The sequence below is a fragment of the Perna viridis genome, chromosome 5 (assembly GCF_037379345.1).
Source record: "Perna viridis isolate PV_CMFRI_1.1 ecotype Kerala chromosome 5, ASM3737934v1, whole genome shotgun sequence".
NCBI classification, from domain to species: domain Eukaryota; kingdom Metazoa; phylum Mollusca; class Bivalvia; order Mytilida; family Mytilidae; genus Perna; species Perna viridis.
The window spans coordinates 19676012-19686622 of NC_142449.1; the positions used below are offsets into that span (position 1 = coordinate 19676012).

A 10611-nucleotide genomic window follows, 5' to 3' on the forward strand; every position below is an offset into this window, starting at 1 on the left:
CTTTGTCAGCATTGAGAGACACATCAGCAATGTGTGTGTATTCTATCCCATATGATGCCTAGGACTGTACATATGCATGTACATGTATCTCTACGCTTTTACAAATACCTTGTATGAACAGGATATTCCCCACGAATTGTTAGGTCAAAGTGAGACCAACTATTGCTCTTATATAAAAAGTTATATTTATAGCATAGTATTCCGAGTTATTAGAACGCGCAGCGTGAGAAGTTTATTTGGCTAACGAGGAAATGATTATAAATGATTTGTAACATGAATGACACGCCCATGACAGTCCGTGCAGAAAAAAATAACGTATGGCGGGAAAATCTAATAACCCACACAGTAGGCAGTATGGCAGATGCATTCTCTCTACCAGATTGGCTTGACATTGAAAATGTAGAAAGCGATGATTTGGTTCTCTCTCAGGTGTGTATTTTTTAAACACAACTATTCGGGGCATGGACCCCCTTTTTTTGCCCAAATGTAAAAAAAATCTATTTATTTTTCCATATTTACAATTTTCTACAATATGTAGGCATATAACAAGTCTCAAAACTCCATAACCAGTCGATTACAATACCTTTTCTACTATCCACACGATCCGCAAGTGAAAAGATTTTATTGTTTTACCTTGAGACCCAAAAAGGGGGGGGGGGGTCCATGCCCAAAATACCTGTGCTTTTGATCGGAAATCGGTAAAATTTTTCTCCGATGTGATGTCATTTATATGCCCTATATTGGCCCTTAATTTTTGGAAATATAGATATTCCATTTTTTTAAAACGATTGTTTACTGTTTTGCAGGTTCTTCAAGATGTCGAGGATGATATATCATTAGCAGATGCGTCGGCAACAATAGAGGAGAATATTAAATTGTCGCAAATTCATCAAAATATTGAACCATTTTATGACATGAGTGTTTCGCAAGCTGTGGATTATTACCACTTGGGCACGTTTGGGCTTGGAGATTTCTTACTAACCGACTTCAAATATGAGAATGTCGAACCGGAGCGTTTCATCGCACCCGTTTCAGATGAGGATATAGAAAAGCTGATATCGTCTCAAACGAACGCAAACACCAAAAGAACAGAAAGTGGTCTATTGGTGTTTTTAATGAATGGAGAATCGCAAGATCTAAACATGGCGATAATATTGCTGACATACACATGCTTGAAGCTGCCGAAATGAACCACTGGCTACAACGTTTCGTGATTGAAGTGCGTAACAAGAAAGGCGAGGAATATCCCCCAAAATCACTCTATAGCATAATATGTGGATTATTGCGCTACTTTCAAATTGCAACTTCAACTTTCACTAACTTTTAGCTCTGTATTTGAGCAAAATTTCATTTCGATACATTATGTTCATTTTGGGGGTTGTTTTTTTTTTGCTAATATATTTCAAAAGTAAAGAAATGTGTATTTTTTTCGGTTCTATCTTTAAATTAATGAGTAGACATTATATTTTTTGTTCTGTGTCTGGCAAAGAAAACCTGCAGAGATTTAAAGATTTGTATTTTATTATATGAAACCTAATAAAATTGACATTTGTATGTGTGCTTTTTTGTAGGCGTAATCTTTTCCCAAAGAGGCGGAGCTTACCCATGCAATATTGGTTTTAGTGTTTTGGTTATTTCATGGCTGTTTCCTCATTGCATTATATAGGCCAATGTGACCTTTCATGCAATATTATTTGGTTGCTTCAATTTAGAGCATACATTTTGGTACATGCTTGTCGTCTCCATGTTATTCCATAAAAAGATCAAAGGAAACAAGAAGATTCATGTTACAACAAGCTAAAGAGGGCTACTAAAACAGGATTAAGTTAAGTAACTGTGACCTATACATGTTACACAATTGTATAAATTATGCATGAAGATGACCTTAAATAATAATCAGGGTATACCATCGACACATTATCATTTTCTCTTCCCCACAACTGCATCGTACAATACAAACATACCTTACGCTGAAACATAAAAAAAATGCTTTCAAAAATATATTTGAAATTTAAACAGAAACATTTCATTAGTTTTGATGGCGTGTGCAGTGAGATTAATTAACCTTTCATTTGCTTAAAGAGTATGAGTAGTCAAGTCTACTAAACAGCAAGTACAGAGGCAGACACGTTTATTGACAGTCAAGGATCAGTTGTGTCAAGGTAATATTGGAAAGCCTAAAAATTTCTAGCCACGTCTGATGTAGCCACAGTAATCAAAACATCTCACTCATTAGTTAGACTCATTAAAAATAACTCGAAAGATGTGCTACAAAATCCTTGCAATGCATGGCTGCTGTGTGGGAAGCCATTTGTCCAGGAGAGGGTGACATGTTAGAGCATTCAAATCCATCATTCAAATCTCTCATCTATTGAAAAAACAGCTCTTGTTTTGGAAGATGCTGACAGTAATGCAGAAAAATTGACGCTTCGAAACTTGTCAACCTTATCAAATAATTTAACACAAGAGATAGGTAAGGGATTTGTCTCTTTAAAGCAGTAAAAGGAATATATTCAGCATTTCGTTTGACCTGTATGCCACGGATTGTTTATACGTTAAAAACAAAATATAGCTAGGTTTCGTGCATGACAAAAAAAGCTTATCTTGATGTGCAGATATTTGGAAAAAAATTGACCTTGACCTTCAACCTTGAATTCTGTAATTCATTTTAAACATGTGGTACACATATATACCATTAAAATTCAATACCCATTCCTAAAAGTTTTATTATTAAGGGAAAACATGACATTGCATCAATATTTGGAACCTTGACTATGACCTTGACGTTTGACAGTCGAACTTGTATATTTCTACTTTCAACTTTTGGGTATTTTTTCTCTTGATACCTCTTTATTGAAGAAACCGTTTATTATTTAAATGTGAAAACTACTGACAAAAGTAATCTTCACGAAAAATAATGGTCTCATCGGGGTTTTCCTAAGGTTCGGTAGGAATAGAAACTCATTTTACCCCATTGAATTTTTATTGATTTACTTTAGGATAATGATATTTAAAAAAAAAAAAAAACATTAACGATTTTTTCTGATATCTGTGCATTTTTGGCTTTATGTCTTTAAAAACACATAAAAAGGGCTATTTGAAATTATGAAAAGGGAGATTACAGTACCGTCATGGTAAAACATATAGACTGGCAAAATATATTTCTTTACATCAATTTGTAATGATAAACAAATTTTTAATTATATTTGTATTATGAGTATTAAATAATTACTGAATTATTCAAAATGATGATATTAAAGGGCCGAATGTGGTGAATTTTCCTGCATGCTGGGCTAAAATATCCTTTTCGTTGGGAAACAATATTCTTTGTTTGGCCTACCCACGAATTCCACGAAAATTGATACTCCACGAATGACAGTACTTTATTAGTAAATACAACTATTTTTATGTGTAAAATGTCCATATTTGCTGAATTTGGATCATTGTAATACAATCGCTTTATTGTCACTATAGAGAAGTAATACACAGCTATCGACCATTTAAATCGCAAAGGGAAAAGGGCGATGTGGTTGAAATTTTGGGGAAAAAACATTTATTTCACAGTCACTCGTTTAGCAGTTAAACATTAGATCCTTGCTCATTCATTGAAATTGTAAAATTTCTCCATAATTTAACAAGACAGATTTCCAAATAAAAGTACTGATTTCGCTTGCTGTTGAAATTTAAATGGAAATATTGCGCTTGCGAAACAAAAATTTTCATCCGATTCCAAAACCCTTTTTATAATGTTTTTTTTTATCATTTTGACAAATCTCGCACAGACAGTACACATATAGTCAAGCTCTCGGTGCTTTAGGTAATACCTGCTTCATATTTTCGGAGATAAGCTACGAAGGGCATCGGAAATATGTTTCAACATACAGCTTTCCATTACGCATAGTTGTTCATTTTGAAAGCTAATCTCAAGAATTTCAGTATTTAAGGTTTGATTTCCTGTTACATGCATTTCTAAATTAATTCAACAGTATATTTTCTTTATTGGTCAAAAATCTGATTAAATACCGTCATTTCGTTCATTATCAAGCTAGAACATTATTGCTTGTAGGAGATAATTAAACTGTGGATATGAAAAGCACTAACATCCCCAAAACAATATTTCGTAACATAGTGTTAGCCAATCATTTGCACGATATGAGTGACGCTGACAGTCAGCTGACTGTTCGTATGCTTGATTTAATTTTCGTTTTTGTGCTCAATACTCAATACTGATAGACCTGGTTTGCACTCATATTTGTAATACATTACGGACTGAATGTTTCATAACGTCCTTCACTGTCATTTGGGGTATCTCACGGACGGTGTAAAGCATCAAAGCGTTTACACAGTCCCCGGTCATAGTTAAACCCATGAATGTTAGTCATTGTGTATTCGGGGAAATAAGTTGTCGTGCGACCACGTTCATTCATTAAATTCATTAACATCAATGCATTATCACGTGATTTAATGTCGATCGGTGACTCGATTGTAATATTTAAAACATTTATATTTACTGTTTTTTTTCGGTATAACCCGTCAAATTAATTGCTGTTAAGTTTGTGTTCAAAAGCTGATAAAGGAAATCGTTCGTTAGGGATAAGTATTTAAAGATATTTAATAAAGAGTAAGAACTTGATTTTAATGAGTATATTTTTCTGTGATATTATCTACTTAAATGTGATGACACAAACAACTATGTCAACTAAATGCTATTTTGAGCAATAATTTACACAAATTTCTGATAATAGACAAGAAAAATAGCAACATCTGTGTTCATATGGAAACATATGTTTTCGACAAGATGTGTTTTCCATAAAGTTCCTTAGAAGTTCTAGACGAAGAAAAAAAAATGAAAAACAGGTTTTTTTTATGTGTGCTTTCAAAACATCAACACAGGTATGTTGCAATCCTGTGTAATTCCACTCTAGATATGTTGGACGCCTCATTAACAATAAATCGTTTATTAATGCAATGCTACTACACCTAACTTTAAAAGCAGTATTACTTGTTTTTATTATAAATTGGGTTCGAACAATGGTACGAATACCATAAATAACAAAGATATGTTAACTCAGAGGTTTCCTTTTGGTTTTTGTTTGATTACTTCTATTTTATATATATCACAACTTCTAATTGAAATTATATAGGTAACATAATTTTATTTATAAAAGCGGGTTTATCTGTTTATTTTTCAAAACCTCAAATTTGCACAGATGGGGGTACTCTACAAGATATGAATGCTACATAAACTGAATAGAATAAATTAACATTTTTCTTCAATAACTAATGCCGAACCTTCATAATGGACCAATTCAGAAATTAAACTTTCATCCTTGTTAAGAACATTGTGTTGTCGCGTCGTACTAGAGAAATTAGTTTTGACTAATGTGGAACGTCATAAAGCATGGCAATTTAAGAATGCAATACAGCTTCTGAATTTGTCCATCACAAAATGAAATCATGGAAACCCTATAAAACATTAGCTCTGATGAGTTCAGATGCTTCAGAATTTTGTGTTAAAATGACGTCTTTATGGTTTAAATACAACATTTTATTTGAATTATGGATAGACATCAGGACAATCACTAAGAAAGGATACTGTAGTACTTCAAGGAATTTTGTACATATCTATAGAATAGTTTGTATATGAAATGCAATATATACATGTACATCTAAATCTAAATTAAAACATGACATTTTGAGCTAACACTTCTTATATTGAAACCAAAATATAAGGCACACGCTGTTAGTATTTTATATATATCTATATAACTTTAACGACGATCATAGAACTTTTGAAATGATAAATTTTATTCTAGTGACAAGATATCCATGTTGATAAAGTTTCTGTATTATTCCTGAACCTTATCTTGAATTAAATGAGATTATTCAAATTTCTAGGAGAACGTATCAGGTCAGAGACAAGACAGAACTACAAATGCCGAAACAGCTTGAATAGTGCTACACAGAAAAGAAGACAATGCAGATACTTTATTTATCGTGTTTATCTTAGGACCTTGTTCTAAACTTCTTCTTGGGAATTTACATACGAATGATATTGTCCAAACCTAGAATGAGTGGTCATGTATCATGCAAGCTAAAATTAAAAGATATTGCCAACTTGGGTTTGATTTAGTTGTAGTGAGTTCTTGTTACTTTGCATCATAGGAGTGGAGAAAATTATTAGCAATTGGTACTCGTCAATTTTGATGCCTACGATTTGTCGAAACAAACATAAATCAGTCTGTACAAATACATTGTTATCATAAGTTTAACATCTTACTAGACAGTCTAGTCCTGACCTAGCAACACAGTAAACACATTCAAATTAAACCAAATCATCCCAAAGCCAAAGTACAAGTATGACCTGTTACTTTTCCTATATAAAGTTATACGCAAATATTCATCATTCAAATGTGCACAGTAGAAAGAAATGTGATATCTTCTGTAACACACATGAAACGCATGAATGAGGTTTTGGAAAAATTTGCAGTGAAAAACGTTTTTGCACTATCAATTAGATTCTTGACAGGAGCTGGTTCAACTATTCTAGGAAGTAGGTAAACAATTATAATAAAGTCCATGTACAACTAATGGTCGCTACGATTATATCCCAAAGATATCTTCTTGTTTTTATCCAACTCCTCGTATACATTTGGTTTGTCTTTCGTTCCTAACATCTCATAGTTCTAACTACATCTATAATGATGATAGAGCTATGAATTTAAAATCATTGTTTATAAAACAAAACCTATATAACGAAACATCTTGTACAAACTCTAATGAAGAACGAAGATCTTTATGCGAGTCGAATTAAATCCAAATTAGGACCATTTTACTCATAAATGATAAATCGTATTAAGTGAAAACTGACGTATATGCTGATTCTTTCATTAGTTTTCTTAACTTATTACAATACTGGTAAAAGTTATTGAACAAATGCATTATTTATTTATTTTTGTAAATACCGCACTATTTACTCACCGTTTCTTATGTTCACATTAAGTAACTAAAATGTACATATGCCGATTGCGGATTTTTTATGACAGTTGCAATGATAATTTCAAGTTCATTTAAAATTTAAAAATTACACGAAATACAAAGATTCAAGCAAAAAAGGGAGCAAGATTTCCTCTCAACAAAAGAATGTATTGAAGAAAAATCCGAAACAAAATGTCTTTTATGTATTATACAATGGTTGTTTCCATGTCTTAAATAAAATTCAATAAAGGATAATTATGTGTATTCAAATAAGTGAATAAGGAAGGAATATTGCAATGCACATACATGTTTTCACTTATTTAATTTATAATACATTGACATTACAACTGTACTTACATATTAACTTTGGCACCTGACAAAAAATAAATATATGCATTTCAATATATAAAGTAACATTACATGAAATAAAAGAAAAATCAAATCAACAGTGAAATAGGTAAAACAAACCTTAATATCATGAATTTCTGTAGGTACGGTAGTTAAGCAAAAAAGCAGACAGAATTTCCGAGAGACAAACAAAAACCAACGATAAATGTACATAAACAATTAAGGAAAAGACACAGTCAAATAACAAACCCTAGAATTAGGGGATCTTCAAATATATCAATTAGCAATTACATACACAGTTTTGTTAAAACGTTGACAGAGCAATCAAGGGGAACCAAGGCTATAACGGTAATCAAACGAATGTAATCCCGGGACAAAGACCCGACATGGAAAACAGACATACACAACAAATAACATAACGTAACTAAAATCATACATACAAAGTAACAAAAGCAAATGAGCAACTCGGACTCCACTAAAAACTGGGAGCATGGACCAGGCGCACCGGTAGGCTAAGCGTTCTTTACCCCTCTAGAAACACCCGCCGAGTTGCTCATAAAAAGTCAAGTCCGGGGTAAACAAACGAGGAAAGGAAAACTATGACCCGTTGAATAAATCAGTTTTCATGGTGCAGATGGATACACTATAGCGATCCACGAGTTCACGATGACGACCATAAAACGTCTGTGGTGCAAAATATCTCATATCATTATGGAGAATATATTTATTGGATCCATTCGATTTTCATATAACCGAAAGAATGACAACAACTTCGAGTGATTAATTTGTCAACATCAATAATACTTTCCAAACGTAGGTATACCTACCATAGTTACCAGTAGACTTCTCTTCAAAATCACCGTATGCATTTGATTGGTCTTGTGGTTTTAGTTTCTCATAAGTTCGCACTTCTCTGAAAATAAAATTGATAAAATACAAATTGAATGTTTTTTTTGTATTTTTTTAATTTTTTTTTTAAGAAACGTCAAATTATGGTACGCGTATCTATACGTTTTAGCTAATAACAAAAGTTATTAAAATATTAAAAAAAAAGCAAAACAGTATCAACTATTATTATTATTTTCTTTTTTTTTGTATCAAAGTAACTACACATATCTAGTATATTGTTATTTATTTCCATAAATTACAATTATGATGCGGATTTGAAAACAAACAATACTTTTACTGATTTCCTTAACTCAAGGTTATATGTGTCTACTTACATTGTTACCTCTCCATCTGAAATTGTATTGAAAAGAGTTGACTACAGACATGACACCAACCAAAATAAGGAAAGTAAACAAGCTTGATGATTGCCGTGCAATAAACTACACGTGACTTGGATTTGAATCAGCCGTAGACAATACATCGTTTTAGTCACCGGTGTATTTCATTATGCTTTTTGCGTTACGTACATTTCACATGGCCTGTGGTACATGTTTGAATATTTGTTCAACATGTTTTTAATCACTAACTGGATATTGTCATACATTTACCGATTGCTTTCTGATCCACCTCATCGTAAACAATAAGTTTGTCTTTCGTTTCCATGGCCTCATACACTTGTCCTTGCCTGCATCTGAAATTGTACTTTTTAAAACAGTTGTTCTGATGTTTTTATGTTGTGTAACCATGGACGATATACCTTTGTATGATATATAAGATTTTAACAAGGAATACCAATTATACAATTTTTAACTCATCTCTGAACAGGTGAATAATATGTGTACTTACATTGCAGAGTTCTCGTCTGAAAAAAAAAAGAAAACAACAAACAAAAACAACAAAAACAACAATACAATGTTTTCGATAAACAAAAGGAAACACATCTTAATAATAACAAAGAAAATGATAGACAAGCAACAAAGCAAAAACAGAAAAAAAATAGAAATGCTTAAAAACGAGTACATGATTAAAAGAAAGGTAGCCGATGCAGCGGAATATTGCTCCTTTTCTTGGCATTTTTTCAAGTATCACATCTGACGTTTTGTCCAATCGGGGAAACAGAATTACGAATAGGTGATTTGCATTTTTTATAGAAGGATTTTTTTAAAGTCGAAGGAAAAAAGCAAAACCATAGCGACTGCATTAATAAAACCCATTAAATGAAGAAAACCAATAATTACCTTTTCCTTCCTGGTCTAATTCTAAATAAATATTTGCTTTTTGATATTTTGTTTCTAAAGTCTCCAAGTTTTTACCACCCCTACAAAGACATTTGAACAAGGGTGAACTAAGTAACAGTAGTGACGTGTGCAATATGCTTGCAAAGTGTACGATGTTTGTTGTTAAAAACTTAAAGGTTTTAAAGTTAACCGTGGTGTTGTTTATTTTTACTTGTAATGTTAGAGAAGTTTGAAAATAAAACATTGTACAATGAACATATCCGGATCATGATAAAATGAACCAAAGGTATATATGACTATTGTTTTAATTTTGTGCCAGAAGTATTCTATTTTTCATTTAAGAAAACAGTTCGGGCAACACATAATCAACAAATATACAAAAGTAAAGATTTAGGTATATTTAGTATTATTATAAGATAATATCATATGTACTTACACATTAGAATTCAATCCTACAAAAATTAAGGCCGATCAGAAAGTGATGATATTATATCCTAGTGTTGCCAACAAGCGAAAACAAATAATTTAAATACAAAATGAACAACATACAATATATTAAGCTTTACAGCAGTGATGGAATCATATAGGTTGTAAGAAATTATCAACTGTGATAATATTGTAAACATTTCCATTTGAAAACACAATATGGAATGGATTATGAACATTTATGTTTTTGATTATGGAGAAGGCAAAAAATGTCCATATATTCATAGGTTATAATGATAATAAAACTAGCAAAAACGATTCGACCAAGGCAAAAACTATTTTGATATCGGTTATTAATTGTACTGTACTCACATTTTTGACTTTTTGTTAATTAAACTTATAATTAAATGGAAGAAAATGAGGAATGCTAATGTATATAGAAAAAAAAAAGAGTTTTGACTAAAATTATACTCTCCCCCTTTTTCCTCGTGTCTAAATATTTCAAGTTATATAATCATTTTTGTTCTGCTACCTCAAGTACGTTATTTTTAAGAAATGACTATTTCAATGCTTTGATATCAAAACACAATTTTCCAACTTAAAACGGAATGGTTTTCATAAAAGTACATTTGCTCTTTTAATTTTGTTTATATGAAAATTGAAATTGACTTACTAACTTAAATTTTAATTTTCGTAAAAAAAATGAAAGCTCCTTACTTTAATCTATGTTATG

At 31.7% G+C, this 10611-nt stretch overlaps 1 long non-coding RNA gene and 1 pseudogene across 2 annotated transcripts; one reads left to right on the forward strand and one right to left on the reverse strand.

Moving 5' to 3' along the window:
• Nucleotides 1-354: 354 nt before the first annotated feature.
• On the forward strand, nucleotides 355-1327 carry LOC148616423 (uncharacterized; annotated as a pseudogene).
• Nucleotides 1328-6553: 5226 nt separating this feature from the next.
• Nucleotides 6554-10506, reverse strand: LOC148616424 (uncharacterized). Of its 2 annotated transcripts, XR_015922191.1 has the most exons (5): nucleotides 9889-10506; nucleotides 9453-9532; nucleotides 8550-8905; nucleotides 8154-8239; nucleotides 6554-7351 (listed from the first exon to the last, which is right to left on the reverse strand). It is a non-coding gene; the product is annotated as an uncharacterized LOC148616424 (long non-coding RNA). The 2 variants fall into 2 exon arrangements; XR_015922190.1 differs by lacking the exon at nucleotides 6554-7351 and having other exon boundaries at nucleotides 7662-8239.
• Nucleotides 10507-10611: the final 105 nt, after the last annotated feature.